Source organism: Tupaia chinensis, unplaced genomic scaffold (genome assembly GCF_000334495.1).
Source record: "Tupaia chinensis unplaced genomic scaffold, TupChi_1.0 Scaffold149807_2, whole genome shotgun sequence".
NCBI classification, from domain to species: Eukaryota; Metazoa; Chordata; class Mammalia; order Scandentia; family Tupaiidae; genus Tupaia; species Tupaia belangeri.
The window spans coordinates 669,836-684,756 of record NW_006209652.1 but is presented as its reverse complement, the minus strand read 5'-3'; the positions used below and the strand labels follow the sequence as shown (position 1 = coordinate 684,756).

General features: G+C 38.4%; 2 pseudogenes; both read right to left on the bottom strand.

The window, feature by feature from the left end:
* LOC106734209 (non-histone chromosomal protein HMG-17 pseudogene) overlaps positions 1-13,134 on the bottom strand; it is a 19,610-nt pseudogene extending 6,476 nt beyond the window's left edge.
* The window catches only part of LOC102495075 (la-related protein 7-like), a 54,897-nt pseudogene continuing 47,671 nt past the window's right edge, over positions 7,696-14,921 (bottom strand).

The following is a 14,921-nucleotide window of genomic DNA, read 5'->3' as shown; positions in this document are numbered from 1 at the left end:
GGGTGCGGTGGCCTGGAGGCGATGTTGTTTTTTTCTTTTTTTTTTTTTGGAGAGGTTTTCGCTTATAGGGCGCGTGCGCTTGCCAGACAGACAGAGAGAGACATAGAGACAGAAAGCGAGAAATCACCCCCCAGGGGGGATGGTCATGCTGCAATCCCTTCTCCTCCATTCTCCTCTCGGGATCTTGGGCACGCACGCACACGTACCTGGCATGAGTTTTTAAGCCACCGGGTCCGGGACGTGAACCCCGGTCGACTACGTGGGTGTCCAGCGACATAGCCATTACGCTAACTGCTGGTTCCCATGGAACTCAAACTTCTGAGGGAAGAATGCTGGCCACCTGGTAGTGCTGTTATGTAGGAGACATGATGAAGTTGGAGATATGAATCCCAATAGTAAATAAATAAGAGAGAAAGAGAAAAATGAAGATATAGAGTTAACTCCTTTTAGGGTCAACTACTGTTTCCATGGCAAAGGACCACTTTTTTGGAAGATACTGAAAAAAACACCAAACAAACAAGAAATTGAGAAACTTTTCCCCTCTCTGTCTTGCTTTAGAGCCCCCTATTAACAGAACCTAACAAAAAGTCAGACAGAAAAAAACAAGTATAGATTGTGCAGTCTTTACCACATCACAAAGATGAGCAGAGAAGAAGGTGCTTGGAATTGAGAAATAATAGCTTAATAATGGGAAAAGTAAGAACTTATAATGGAGGGGTCAAACCATTCCTACTTCCCCCCAGTGATGAGTTTTAAGATCACTTGGACTTATAGACAAGATATCATATATCTCCAGGGATGGAAATATAATGTACATGGTACCACCTATGAACCTTTCTCGGCTCAAAACAACAACAACACAAAAATGATTAATAACATGTCAACCTGAATTTAAGACTTGAGATTTGGGCCAGCAACTGGTATGGTGGTTAAGGTGACTAGGTCCCATATGGCCAATTGAGTGGTTTGACTCCCAGACCCAGCAGTTTGAAAAACATGCCAGGTGGGTAGGGATGGGGAGAGTGTTCAGGTGTACCCAAAATCTTGAGAGGAGATGCAGGAGAAGGGATTGTGGCAAGGCCATTCTTCCCTGTGGAGGGCTTTCTCATTTTTCCTCTCCTGTCTCTCTTTGTCTCTCTCTCTGACAAGTATATGCTCCCTTAGTAAACGGAAGAAAAAAAAAAAAGAAAGAAAGACTTGATTTCAATTTGTAGGAAATAAAAACTATAGGGAAGCTAGTTAAATCGTACAATGAAGAAGCCAATAGTTACATAAGGTAAATAATTTTCCAAGATGTGGAGCTCAGTTATCTCAACCAATCGATCACAGAAGAATCATTTTAAGAAAATATTTCAGAAGCAAGAGTTGGTTTACATTAGGAGGATCATAACATAAATGTTATGGATAAACTTTGGATCATGATTCAAACTAGCCAACTACAAACAAATAAATATTTTAATATGGTTCAGAAATTAGTTTATATTAGTGATTGATTAGTAATTTACTAAATTCTGCCATTGGTATTATGTATGAAATATTTCAGTATTTTTTTTACTTATTTTTTTAATTTTTAAAATTCCCAGAAGGCATGTGCACCAGCAAGAGTGACAGAGAGACAGAAAAAGAAAGTACTCGCCCAGTGGGTCATAGTCACCTGAAATCCTTTTTATTTCCATTTTTTCCATTCTGAGTAGATTTGGGGTGCACACACACACACACACATACACACATAACCCCAGAATGTTTTTCACACCACCAGGGCAGGGATGAGATAGGCCATGTGGGATCTAAACCATGGTAGGACATGAAGAATTCAACCCACTTTATCACTAGGCTACTAGACTACAGGGTTGGTCCTATCATTTTTTTTTATTTTTAGATTTTTTTATTGTTGTTGTTGTTTTGTTTTGTTTTGCCATAGAGTGTGTGTGCTCTCTGAAGAGAGACAAAGAGAAGAAAAATGAGAAATCATTCCCCAGGGGGGGATGACCACATTGCAATCCCTTCTCCTCCATTCTCCTCCTGAGATTTGGGACATGCATGCACATGCACCGGAATGATTTTCAAGCTGCTGGGTCTGAGATTGGAACCTCAGCTAGCCAGGTGGTTTAACCACTATACTACCTGTTGGTTTTCCATCTTTTTCTCTCTCTTTTTTTTTAAAGTTTTTGCTATAGGACACATGTGTTTATCAGAGAAAGACAAAGAGATAGTGAGAAGGGAATTAAGAAATCACTCCCCTGGGGAGACAGCCATGCTACAATCCCTTCTCCTTCATTCTCCTCCTGGGATTTTGGTCATGCACACACATGTGCCCAGAATGATTTGCAAGACACTAGGTCCAGGACAAGAACCACAGTTGGCTACATGAGAGTTCAATATCTTAATCCTATACCATGTGCATGCATGTCCAAAGTCTAAGGAGGAAAATGGAGGAGAAAGGATTGATGCATTACCATTCTTCCTGGGGAAAGGGAATTTCTCACTTTTCCCCTCTCTGTCTCTGTCTCTGTCTCTCATGGGTAAATGCACATGCCACATGGCAAGAAGAAGGAAAAATAAAAACATTTAAGTGGCACAAAAATGGAAAATTATCTGTTGATGATAATATGTATGGTTATATCTTTGAACAAATATATAGTGTATCCAGGCTGGGAAAATTCATTTGGTATGCTATAATGATACACAGTAACTATATGTAATTTAATTAATTGATTAACAGCAGGTAGTGTAATGGTTACATCACTGCACTACAACAGGATTTACCATGGTTTGTGTCTCGGATCCAGGGGCTTAAAACTCACGCCTGGTATGTGCGTATGTATGTACCCCAAATCTCAAGAGAATAATGGAGGAGAAGGGATTGGGGCATAACCATGCCTCCTGTGGAGGTGATTTCTCACTTTCTGTCTCTCTGTCTTTCTCTGTCTCTCTAGCAAGTGCCTGCATCCCATAGCAAAAATCTCTCCAAGATAATAATAAATTTCAGAAGAAATCCTAATAAATAATAAAGAAAACCCTGGGCATGTGTGATAGAAAGTTAAATTCCTCACCTGAAAGAGATGCACAAACACAGGAAAAAGGCCCAGGAAACCAAAGAACTGTGACAGACTATGACAGACCTTTTTCTGTTAAATATTCATTACCAATTCCAGGATAAAAGTAACACCTAACTTCAGGCCAGTTGCAGTAGTCCTCTTGCAGCTGCCCACTCGTATCCCTTTCAGAGACAGGGGGTGTATTTCCTTTCTATTAGAAATCTTTACCTTTCTATTAAAACTTCTCTTTCCATACTGAAAAACAAACAAACAACAATAACAAAACCCCCTGGATCCAGGGCTTGAAAAACATGCTAGGCACATATATGTGCATGTCCAAAATCCTAAAAGAAGAAATACAAAATTTCTGTAGCATAAACAAAATACAACTCTGAGAAAATGCATGCCCTAAATATTTTTTGTTTAATATAGTTTGGTATAGGAAACATGTGCTTGCCAGAGATAGAGAGACAGAGTGAGAGGAAAAATGAGAATCACCCCCAGAGATGATGGCCATGGTGTGATCCCTTCTACTCCAGTCTCCTCTTGAGATTTTGGGCATGCACACATGCACCTATCATGTCTCTCACGACTCAGGGTCCAGGACTCAAACTGCTCAATCAGACATTGGAATCCAGCCACCTCAGTCTCCATGCCACCTGTGACCCACATATCTTCAAAATTTACTTCTACAGATACGAGAAGGTGTGGCTAGCCAGTATCTGCCCAGTATCCCAAAAAGGCACAGATAACTTTCTAAAAAGAAAGGCTCTGGTAGGTACAAACAGAATAGAGATTCAACTGAAACAGACACTCAACTGTAAGTACACTGCAATACGATCCCTTCTCCTCCATTCTCCTCTCGGGATCTTGGGCACGCACGCACACGTACCTGGCATGAGTTTTTAAGCCACCGGGTCCGGGACGTGAACCCCGGTCGACTACGTGGGTGTCCAGCGACATAGCCATTACGCTAACTGCTGGTTCCCATGGAACTCAAACTTCTGAGGGAAGAATGCTGGCCACCTGGTAGTGCTGTTATGTAGGAGACATGATGAAGTTGGAGATATGAATCCCAATAGTAAATAAATAAGAGAGAAAGAGAAAAATGAAGATATAGAGTTAACTCCTTTTAGGGTCAACTACTGTTTCCATGGCAAAGGACCACTTTTTTGGAAGATACTGAAAAAAACACCAAACAAACAAGAAATTGAGAAACTTTTCCCCTCTCTGTCTTGCTTTAGAGCCCCCTATTAACAGAACCTAACAAAAAGTCAGACAGAAAAAAACAAGTATAGATTGTGCAGTCTTTACCACATCACAAAGATGAGCAGAGAAGAAGGTGCTTGGAATTGAGAAATAATAGCTTAATAATGGGAAAAGTAAGAACTTATAATGGAGGGGTCAAACCATTCCTACTTCCCCCCAGTGATGAGTTTTAAGATCACTTGGACTTATAGACAAGATATCATATATCTCCAGGGATGGAAATATAATGTACATGGTACCACCTATGAACCTTTCTCGGCTCAAAACAACAACAACACAAAAATGATTAATAACATGTCAACCTGAATTTAAGACTTGAGATTTGGGCCAGCAACTGGTATGGTGGTTAAGGTGACTAGGTCCCATATGGCCAATTGAGTGGTTTGACTCCCAGACCCAGCAGTTTGAAAAACATGCCAGGTGGGTAGGGATGGGGAGAGTGTTCAGGTGTACCCAAAATCTTGAGAGGAGATGCAGGAGAAGGGATTGTGGCAAGGCCATTCTTCCCTGTGGAGGGCTTTCTCATTTTTCCTCTCCTGTCTCTCTTTGTCTCTCTCTCTGACAAGTATATGCTCCCTTAGTAAACGGAAGAAAAAAAAAAAAGAAAGAAAGACTTGATTTCAATTTGTAGGAAATAAAAACTATAGGGAAGCTAGTTAAATCGTACAATGAAGAAGCCAATAGTTACATAAGGTAAATAATTTTCCAAGATGTGGAGCTCAGTTATCTCAACCAATCGATCACAGAAGAATCATTTTAAGAAAATATTTCAGAAGCAAGAGTTGGTTTACATTAGGAGGATCATAACATAAATGTTATGGATAAACTTTGGATCATGATTCAAACTAGCCAACTACAAACAAATAAATATTTTAATATGGTTCAGAAATTAGTTTATATTAGTGATTGATTAGTAATTTACTAAATTCTGCCATTGGTATTATGTATGAAATATTTCAGTATTTTTTTTACTTATTTTTTTAATTTTTAAAATTCCCAGAAGGCATGTGCACCAGCAAGAGTGACAGAGAGACAGAAAAAGAAAGTACTCGCCCAGTGGGTCATAGTCACCTGAAATCCTTTTTATTTCCATTTTTTCCATTCTGTGTAGATTTGGGGTGCACACACACACACACACATACACACATAACCCCAGAATGTTTTTCACACCACCAGGGCAGGGATGAGATAGGCCATGTGGGATCTAAACCATGGTAGGACATGAAGAATTCAACCCACTTTATCACTAGGCTACTAGACTACAGGGTTGGTCCTATCATTTTTTTTTATTTTTAGATTTTTTTATTGTTGTTGTTGTTTTGTTTTGTTTTGCCATAGAGTGTGTGTGCTCTCTGAAGAGAGACAAAGAGAAGAAAAATGAGAAATCATTCCCCAGGGGGGGATGACCACATTGCAATCCCTTCTCCTCCATTCTCCTCCTGAGATTTGGGACATGCATGCACATGCACCGGAATGATTTTCAAGCTGCTGGGTCTGAGATTGGAACCTCAGCTAGCCAGGTGGTTTAACCACTATACTACCTGTTGGTTTTCCATCTTTTTCTCTCTCTTTTTTTTTAAAGTTTTTGCTATAGGACACATGTGTTTATCAGAGAAAGACAAAGAGATAGTGAGAAGGGAATTAAGAAATCACTCCCCTGGGGAGACAGCCATGCTACAATCCCTTCTCCTTCATTCTCCTCCTGGGATTTTGGTCATGCACACACATGTGCCCAGAATGATTTGCAAGACACTAGGTCCAGGACAAGAACCACAGTTGGCTACATGAGAGTTCAATATCTTAATCCTATACCATGTGCATGCATGTCCAAAGTCTAAGGAGGAAAATGGAGGAGAAAGGATTGATGCATTACCATTCTTCCTGGGGAAAGGGAATTTCTCACTTTTCCCCTCTCTGTCTCTGTCTCTGTCTCTCATGGGTAAATGCACATGCCACATGGCAAGAAGAAGGAAAAATAAAAACATTTAAGTGGCACAAAAATGGAAAATTATCTGTTGATGATAATATGTATGGTTATATCTTTGAACAAATATATAGTGTATCCAGGCTGGGAAAATTCATTTGGTATGCTATAATGATACACAGTAACTATATGTAATTTAATTAATTGATTAACAGCAGGTAGTGTAATGGTTACATCACTGCACTACAACAGGATTTACCATGGTTTGTGTCTCGGATCCAGGGGCTTAAAACTCACGCCTGGTATGTGCGTATGTATGTACCCCAAATCTCAAGAGAATAATGGAGGAGAAGGGATTGGGGCATAACCATGCCTCCTGTGGAGGTGATTTCTCACTTTCTGTCTCTCTGTCTTTCTCTGTCTCTCTAGCAAGTGCCTGCATCCCATAGCAAAAATCTCTCCAAGATAATAATAAATTTCAGAAGAAATCCTAATAAATAATAAAGAAAACCCTGGGCATGTGTGATAGAAAGTTAAATTCCTCACCTGAAAGAGATGCACAAACACAGGAAAAAGGCCCAGGAAACCAAAGAACTGTGACAGACTATGACAGACCTTTTTCTGTTAAATATTCATTACCAATTCCAGGATAAAAGTAACACCTAACTTCAGGCCAGTTGCAGTAGTCCTCTTGCAGCTGCCCACTCGTATCCCTTTCAGAGACAGGGGGTGTATTTCCTTTCTATTAGAAATCTTTACCTTTCTATTAAAACTTCTCTTTCCATACTGAAAAACAAACAAACAACAATAACAAAACCCCCTGGATCCAGGGCTTGAAAAACATGCTAGGCACATATATGTGCATGTCCAAAATCCTAAAAGAAGAAATACAAAATTTCTGTAGCATAAACAAAATACAACTCTGAGAAAATGCATGCCCTAAATATTTTTTGTTTAATATAGTTTGGTATAGGAAACATGTGCTTGCCAGAGATAGAGAGACAGAGTGAGAGGAAAAATGAGAATCACCCCCAGAGATGATGGCCATGGTGTGATCCCTTCTACTCCAGTCTCCTCTTGAGATTTTGGGCATGCACACATGCACCTATCATGTCTCTCACGACTCAGGGTCCAGGACTCAAACTGCTCAATCAGACATTGGAATCCAGCCACCTCAGTCTCCATGCCACCTGTGACCCACATATCTTCAAAATTTACTTCTACAGATACGAGAAGGTGTGGCTAGCCAGTATCTGCCCAGTATCCCAAAAAGGCACAGATAACTTTCTAAAAAGAAAGGCTCTGGTAGGTACAAACAGAATAGAGATTCAACTGAAACAGACACTCAACTGTAAGTACACTGCAATACGGAAAGAGATGAGAACAAAAGCACTAGAAACACCAAACATGCAACACCATGCTTTGGCAGGAGAAAATAGAGATGACTTTTCAGTTTGAAAGAGCTCACCCTGTTCTGTGAGCATGGAGCTCTGGGACAACTGAACTGTCAGCATAGCCACTGTGCACTTGGCTTCCTTCATAAGGAATTTCTGCGTCATCTGCAAACAAGGAGGCCATTGCCACCTCATAGACAAGCACCACTGTGGTATGATTGTAGAACACCATCCTTGTGTCCATGAGCAACACCTTCTGACAGCAAGGAGCAATGACAGAACAGCAGCTAGAGAATGATGTAAACCAGAGCCCCACTTTTCCAGCCGTAGTCAGCACTTCTGGCTGGAGTCTGTGCCTCTCCTTTGTTTAGACAAACAAGGCAAAATAAAGTGGAGGGAAGAGAATGAGACTGTCCATATGGCAAATGGGCACTTGAAAAGATGCCAGCTTCATATGGAGAGACCAAAGAGATAAAAGTTTTCTTGTGACAAAATTGTAGAACAGTTTGTAACAGTCTGTAACATAGTTAGGATGGAATCCAATAGTTTCTTTTTTCATATATATTGTTTCATAATTGAATTTTAGATATTTCAGAATTGAAGTCTGTGTTTGAGAATATTTTAAACTATTTCTGAGTAATTAAAGTTACTAATTAGATCTTTACTTTCAGTATAAAAAGCAAAAATGAAAGAACATTCAGAAAACAAAGAAAATTTTCAAGAAGCCCTTAAAAATGGAAAAAGAGGGATCAGCAGATGGCATAATGGTGATGTTGTTGGACTTCCATGTAGTAAACTGTGGTTCGAGTCCCAGACCCGGCAACTTAAAACTCACAAAAGGCACATATGTGTGTGTGCCCGAGATGCCGAGAGGAAAATAGAGGAGAAGGGATTGCTGTGTGGCCATCCCCCATGGGGGATGATTTTCAGTTTCTATTTCTTTGTTTCTCTCTGCCTTTCGGGCAAGCACATGCACCCTATAGCAAAAATCTCTCCCCCACCAAAATAAAAAAGAAAATGGAAATAGAACAAGAGCATAGAAGATGACAGACAAGTAGCTAATTCCATAATTTACAGCAATAAGGGTAATCTATTAAAATCTAAACACATACTCCATAAGAAGCACCTAAAGGAAAATGATATCATTTATAAGGGTTAACAAAGCAGCGGGAAGTCAGCCCATGAGATGCTGGTTCAAGGGACTGGATCCCATATACTAACCACACAGTTCCAGTCCAGACACAGTGACTTGAGTATCTCAAGTCCCACACCTGATGGCTTGAAAAACACTCTGGGCATGTATGCATGAGTGTCCCAACTCCCGAAAGAAGAGACACATGAAAGAAAAAGAATGGGTGCATGATCACCACCCATGGGGCGGTGCTTTCTCCCTCTTCCTCCCTTTCCCTCTCTTCCTCTCTCTCTGTGTCTCTCTCTCGTGAGAACACGTGCCCTCTGGTAAATTAACAATTAAAAGAACAGCTGTGGAAAAAGACACATTGAGTAAATATAAGCTACATTAAAGTTAGGTTGATACAACAATAAGGATAATTAATTTGTCATTTATTTATTCCATTGAGAGAAGGAGGAAAATAGGCAACATTGACAGGGTCTCAACATGCCTCAGTTTTCCTTCCGCCTGCCCTTGATGCCCTCCAGCCAATCAGGATAATGGGCACAGAGGCACTGGGCATGTGTCAGATCACCCTGGGAAATGAACTCGGGTCTTCCAGCATTGCAGAGTGGTGCTCCCATCACCTGCACCACTGTGGTTAGGTCAGGTGAAGAAATTTGAAATCCAAAAAATTAGTAGAGCAAAGACGGTTATTTTCTTTGACAAACATTTAATCTTGTAATTTATTTAGAATATGATAATATTAAATGTGCTAAGTACTACTGCCTCACATAATAGGATAATACTAGGATAAAATAGCATAAGTTGGGCCAGGGTGATTAGGTGGCTGGATCCCAGATGGCTGACTGTGCAGTTTATGACCCAAACCAGATGGCTTGGGAAACATTTTGAGTATGTGTGCATGTGTGTCCAATACCCTGAAAGGAGGGAAGTGGAAGTTGATAGGGATCATGGTGTAGTCAGGTACTTTCTTTCTCTCTGTCTTATAAGCACATTCATCCTCTGGAAAAATTATTTTAAATTTTTTTGAAAAGAAGTAATTACATAAGTGAAAATTTTATAGGAAAATGCTAACATCTTACAAATAAGATGTTAACATCTTTCATAATCCTAGTGGGTGAAATAAAATTAAAGACAATTATGCTTTCATAGTCCTAGTGAATAAGACATAGAGTTGAGTGATGCAATTGTTAAGATGTAATACATCTACATCAAACATTGTATCTAATAAGCCATAGCTCTAGTTGTTCAAAAACTTTTACAAAACCTAATACACACTAGGCTCTAGAGAAAATTTTAGTTTATTTGAAGTTACAAATTGTGAGAGTCGCCTTTTCTGAAAGAAAACAATAAGATTTATTAACTCTCTCTGAGTTTTTAGAAAGAGTGCTCTTAGTTAAATGTTAACATATGCAACTTATTTAAGATATTAGCTCAAAAAAGTTTCAAATTAAAAAAATGCTTATATGAATTTACTTAATGCCTTAAAATAAAATCTTCATGGTTAAATTCTACACTTTAGTTTCTATGCTTTGTTCTTTTATAAAATAGAGTTGCAATTACCTATCCTTTGTTTCCAATGATTGTTTTCTAGCAATATATACTCCCTTTCACCTCAGATAATTAAGCTTTTAGTTATATTTTCAGGGCCACTTTCTATCTGTTATGCACATACCCTTGTCTACATTTATAGATTTAGTCACTGTACATAAATTGAGTGCCCATTTTTTCAGATACTGTGCTAATATTTTGCTAAAGGATTGAAGGAAACACAGGCTGATTCAATAATGTCTATATGGAATCCACAACTAAAATACCATTCTAAAAATATGTTAATAGAAGTATATGCAGTGGGAATTAGCAGATAATGTAAAGGTTACGTCACTGGACTCCCTCACTGGACTCCCACGTAGTCGACCACAGTTTGTTTGAACTGCATGACTTAAAACTCACTCTGGGTGCATGTGCATGAGTACCCAAGATCTCGAGAGGAGACTGGAGGTGAAAAGATTGTGGCATAGCCATCACCACTAGAGAGTGATGTCTTACTGTCTCTCTATCTTTCTAGAGAGTACATGCTCATTATAGCAAAAATCTTTCTTAAAAAATGAATAATTTTTTAAAAGTAGTATATGTGCTGAGTCTTATGGGGCTGGGAGGTTACATAATTTCGAATTGTGAACCAGTTCTCCTAAGCATAGGGAGGTGAGAAAAATGTCAGTGAAGATATAATACACAAATTGAGCTTAAATCAATTAAGACAGAATCATGCAGCTTTGGAAAAAAGAGTCAGACACAAGCAGAAAAAAGGAAATTTAGTATGTTCAAAAACAGGGAAACTAGATAGCAAGACTCCATTATTCCACTCCCGCGTAAGTGCCAGTAAGATTTAGGAATGGATGAAAGTTGATTGAAACTTTTGGGAGTATTCATGTTTATACTCTGTCAGAGTAGTTTGGAGTATAAAGGAGATATCTATTAAATTTCATTTTTTTTGAAACCAGTTATATCGTCAGATAATTATAAAAGTTTTGTTTCTAATGATAATAACATTTTAATATTAGTTAATATCTATAATGATTTCAAGTCAAATTTGACTTTTGTTTTACATTTTTCCAAAGGCATTTTCAATTTTTTGTGTTCATCTTTTCATTCAGCTATTTGTCTGCTTAGTCATTTATTAAATAGTATGGATATATAAGTAATTTTCTATGCAATAACAACTGAGCTAAGCTTTGATTATTCAATGGAAAGAATGGACATTTCTTCACTATTGTTCATAGGTTTTCATCTAGTCATTTTTTGTTTGCATGTTTCCAAAATAATTACAAACACTGCTTAGTTAACAGCAGTTCAACTACTGGAAAAAATAAAATTTCAGATTGTAAATTTATAAAGTATTGTAGAGTGTGGAGGACAGCAGATGGCATAGTGTTTAAATTGCTGGATTTCTACGTGGCTGACTGCAGTTTGAGTTCAGGACCTGGTGGCTCGAAACTAAGCCAGGCATGTGTGCGTGTATGCCCTAAATCCTGAGAGGAGAATGAAAGAGAAGGAACTGTAGCATGATCATCCTCTCTGGGCAGTGATTTTTCATTTTCTTTCTGTGTCTCTGTCTCTCTGGTGAGTGTATGCACTCTATAGCAAAAATTCTTTCTAAAAAAAAATGATTGTAACATGTTAGGAAAAAAATCTAGCTCAGTTTTTTATAGGTCTTGCTAGCTATGCATCAATGGTCTTAAATTACAACAATAAAATACCTTTCTTTTCTTCATGTAAGTCATGTGATATTATTATTATCCAATGACTTTATTTACTCACCTTATTTTCCCACCAGCGTGTATTAAGGTTAAATACAAAATTTTGATGTTGCTTCTGAGGCAACACATAGAAACATTTACCACCTCCCACTCCACTCAGTGCATTCGTGCCCTATAGGTATATGGTAGCATCTGAGCAGAGCCACCACACATCTGGAGAAGCAGAGAGACAAAGCTGGGAAGAAGCAACAGCTTCTTCAGAAAGCAGACTTCAAATACTGAAGAAGCAAAGGATCACAGGTCAGGAAAAGCTTCCTTCTATCACAATAGAACAGGTAAGGAAACTAGTAACAACGTTATCATAAGCAAAATGATACACTTAGTTAAAATTTGATTTCTTAGTGCCCAGTAACATCAACTTGTGTTCCCAAACTAACCAAATTTCAGAAAAATAGACTATCCCAATGCTGTTTACAAACAATATTTTAAAAACATATTTCACTTTTAAAAATTGATAAATAATAATTGCATGTATTTTGAGGCTCTTGGGTGATGTTTTGATACATACCGCACACACACACACACTGTGGGAAAGGCTATCAGAATAATGTCTTATCTGTAAGTATCCTGTAACTTTTAACATAGGAAAGAAACAAAGCATCCACATCTAGATTTCTTACATGGAGAAGCTTTGCCCTGCAATTGAGAGTAGGTGCAGTATACTAAAATTGCTTTGCCAGATGACTAACCACCTTCTGCTTTTCATTTGCAAGGTACAAATGCCAGATGTGGTTAAACTTTGTCAATGGCACATGGCATTTAAATTTGTAAACATACCCCCCCAAAGGCCCAATTTATACCAAACCCTAAAATAACCCTATTTTACTGTTGTTTATTTCTTCTCCCTTTCCTCCTTATTCTCCATAAGTGCTTCAGAGATCCAAATTTTTAATAGTTTAAAGTCTTTAGGATTAGTTGAAGCTATCAAATAAGAGATGTTCAAATAAAATAGATTTCTCATTATGGGTGATGCATCACATAGTGGCCAAAGTGGCTTCCTCACCTGGGAAATGATACTTTTCTCTAGATTTCGACAATTCACTGCATATCTCTGGTATTACAGTCAAAGAAGCCTCATTCTCAAGAAGGTTTCTGGGGGAGAAGAGAGAAAGAGAGAGAGAGAGATTCGGTTGCATATTGTCAAACAAACATTGTTACATTTGTCTACCAGGGAATTGCCAAGACTACATTACAGTGCCCACTCAGGCATAACAATGTCTTTGTATTTTAGGGTCCTATAGTTTTCTTAGTCATACTTTTGCTATTATTGTCATAATATTATTGTTGTTATATTATCAAATATCCACTCAAGATTAAGATGGCATTAGCAATACGTTCAGAATGTACAATCAAGTAGAACGTAAACAAAAATTGAAAGTCGAAAATGCAAGCCAAGATCTTGGTCTGACAATTACGGAAATGGCTTTATCTCTGAATAAGTGTGGCTAATGTCTACTCACTTATAACATTCATGTGCAGCTCTGCTTAAGATCCCCTAAAAACTTAATACCATCAGAAATCTTGGAGTAGGAGAGATTAATTGTCTCTCCTACAGGTCTGGCATCTTTCACCTGCATAGAATGCTCCAGTGATGATTTTCTTTTAAAACAGCGAGAAGGAGAGAAAAAAAGAAATCAGCCAGAAGTATTTGTCGGCAAGATTCCTTAATGTCCGTTACAGAAGTCACAGATTACAGTTTAAAATGGAAGTCCCCTTTTGAACAAAGAAGGAAAGGTTATGAGAAAATACAGCTCGCCATTATTGATGTGCAAAGCCAGCTGTGGTTGCATCTGTCCTGCAGCTCCCCCACATGCACCACTCGGATATTGCCTAAATCTCTGGAAATGAAGGGAGAGGAGCTTCAGCCATAGCTCTTTCTGCGGCTGCTATGAAAACCCAGCTTGACAAGCATCACACCCAACCTCTGCTGTTCTCATTTAACATCCTCCATAGACTGCTTGTCAGGTGGGCTCTGTGTGGCTTGCTCAGCTAATCCTAGAAACATGTAAAAGTCATACAGATTATAATTTAAGAAAAAGAAGTAAAGTCCATTGACCACTCATTGTTCTTTCCTCTGATGCCTGGTACGAGTATTCAACTGTAATGATTGTGAACTCACAGAATTTCTATTTCACTTCATTTTATCTTTGTTAGAGATGACATTTTGGTTTCAACTCCAATTTCTCTCTCTCTCTCCCTCTCTCTCTCTCTCTCTCTCTCTCCCCCTCCCTCCCTCCTCAATCCCTCCTTTTCTCTTTTTCTCCTCTGCTTCATACCTCTTCCTTAGCACAGGCCACTTCTATGAAAGACAGATAAAATCATACTGTCTTACAGCTGTGATCGGACTTCCGTTAGTCCTTATCTTTTAATAAATGAGAGAAAGTATGAGAGGAAACGAAGCAGACTTCTCATGGAGCAAAGTCTATAATTTCATTTGAAAAATGCCAATATAAAGACTACAGCACTGATTTTTATAAATAGATCATTCTTTTATTAACCACAGCTCACAGTAGTGTTTCTGTTTTCTACTCTAGTTTTCAGTTCTTTCCCACACCCTTCTACCTCAGCAGCAAAATCATACTAACTTGTTTTAAATGTTTTGCTTTTTAGATTGTTAAGAGATGTAGCAAGCATCTGGCAGCATTCTGTGCTGGACACTTGCAGTAACAGTGTGAAAACCTTTGCATTTCTACAAATTTCTCCAGCCCCTTTTATCTGGATGTCACTATTCATTCCTAAACATATTCATCTACATTTTGTTAATTGCAATTTAAAATTCCATCCTAAAAGATGTACATGTATACTATAGTAATTTTGAAAGCAAACAGTTATTTCATTGGG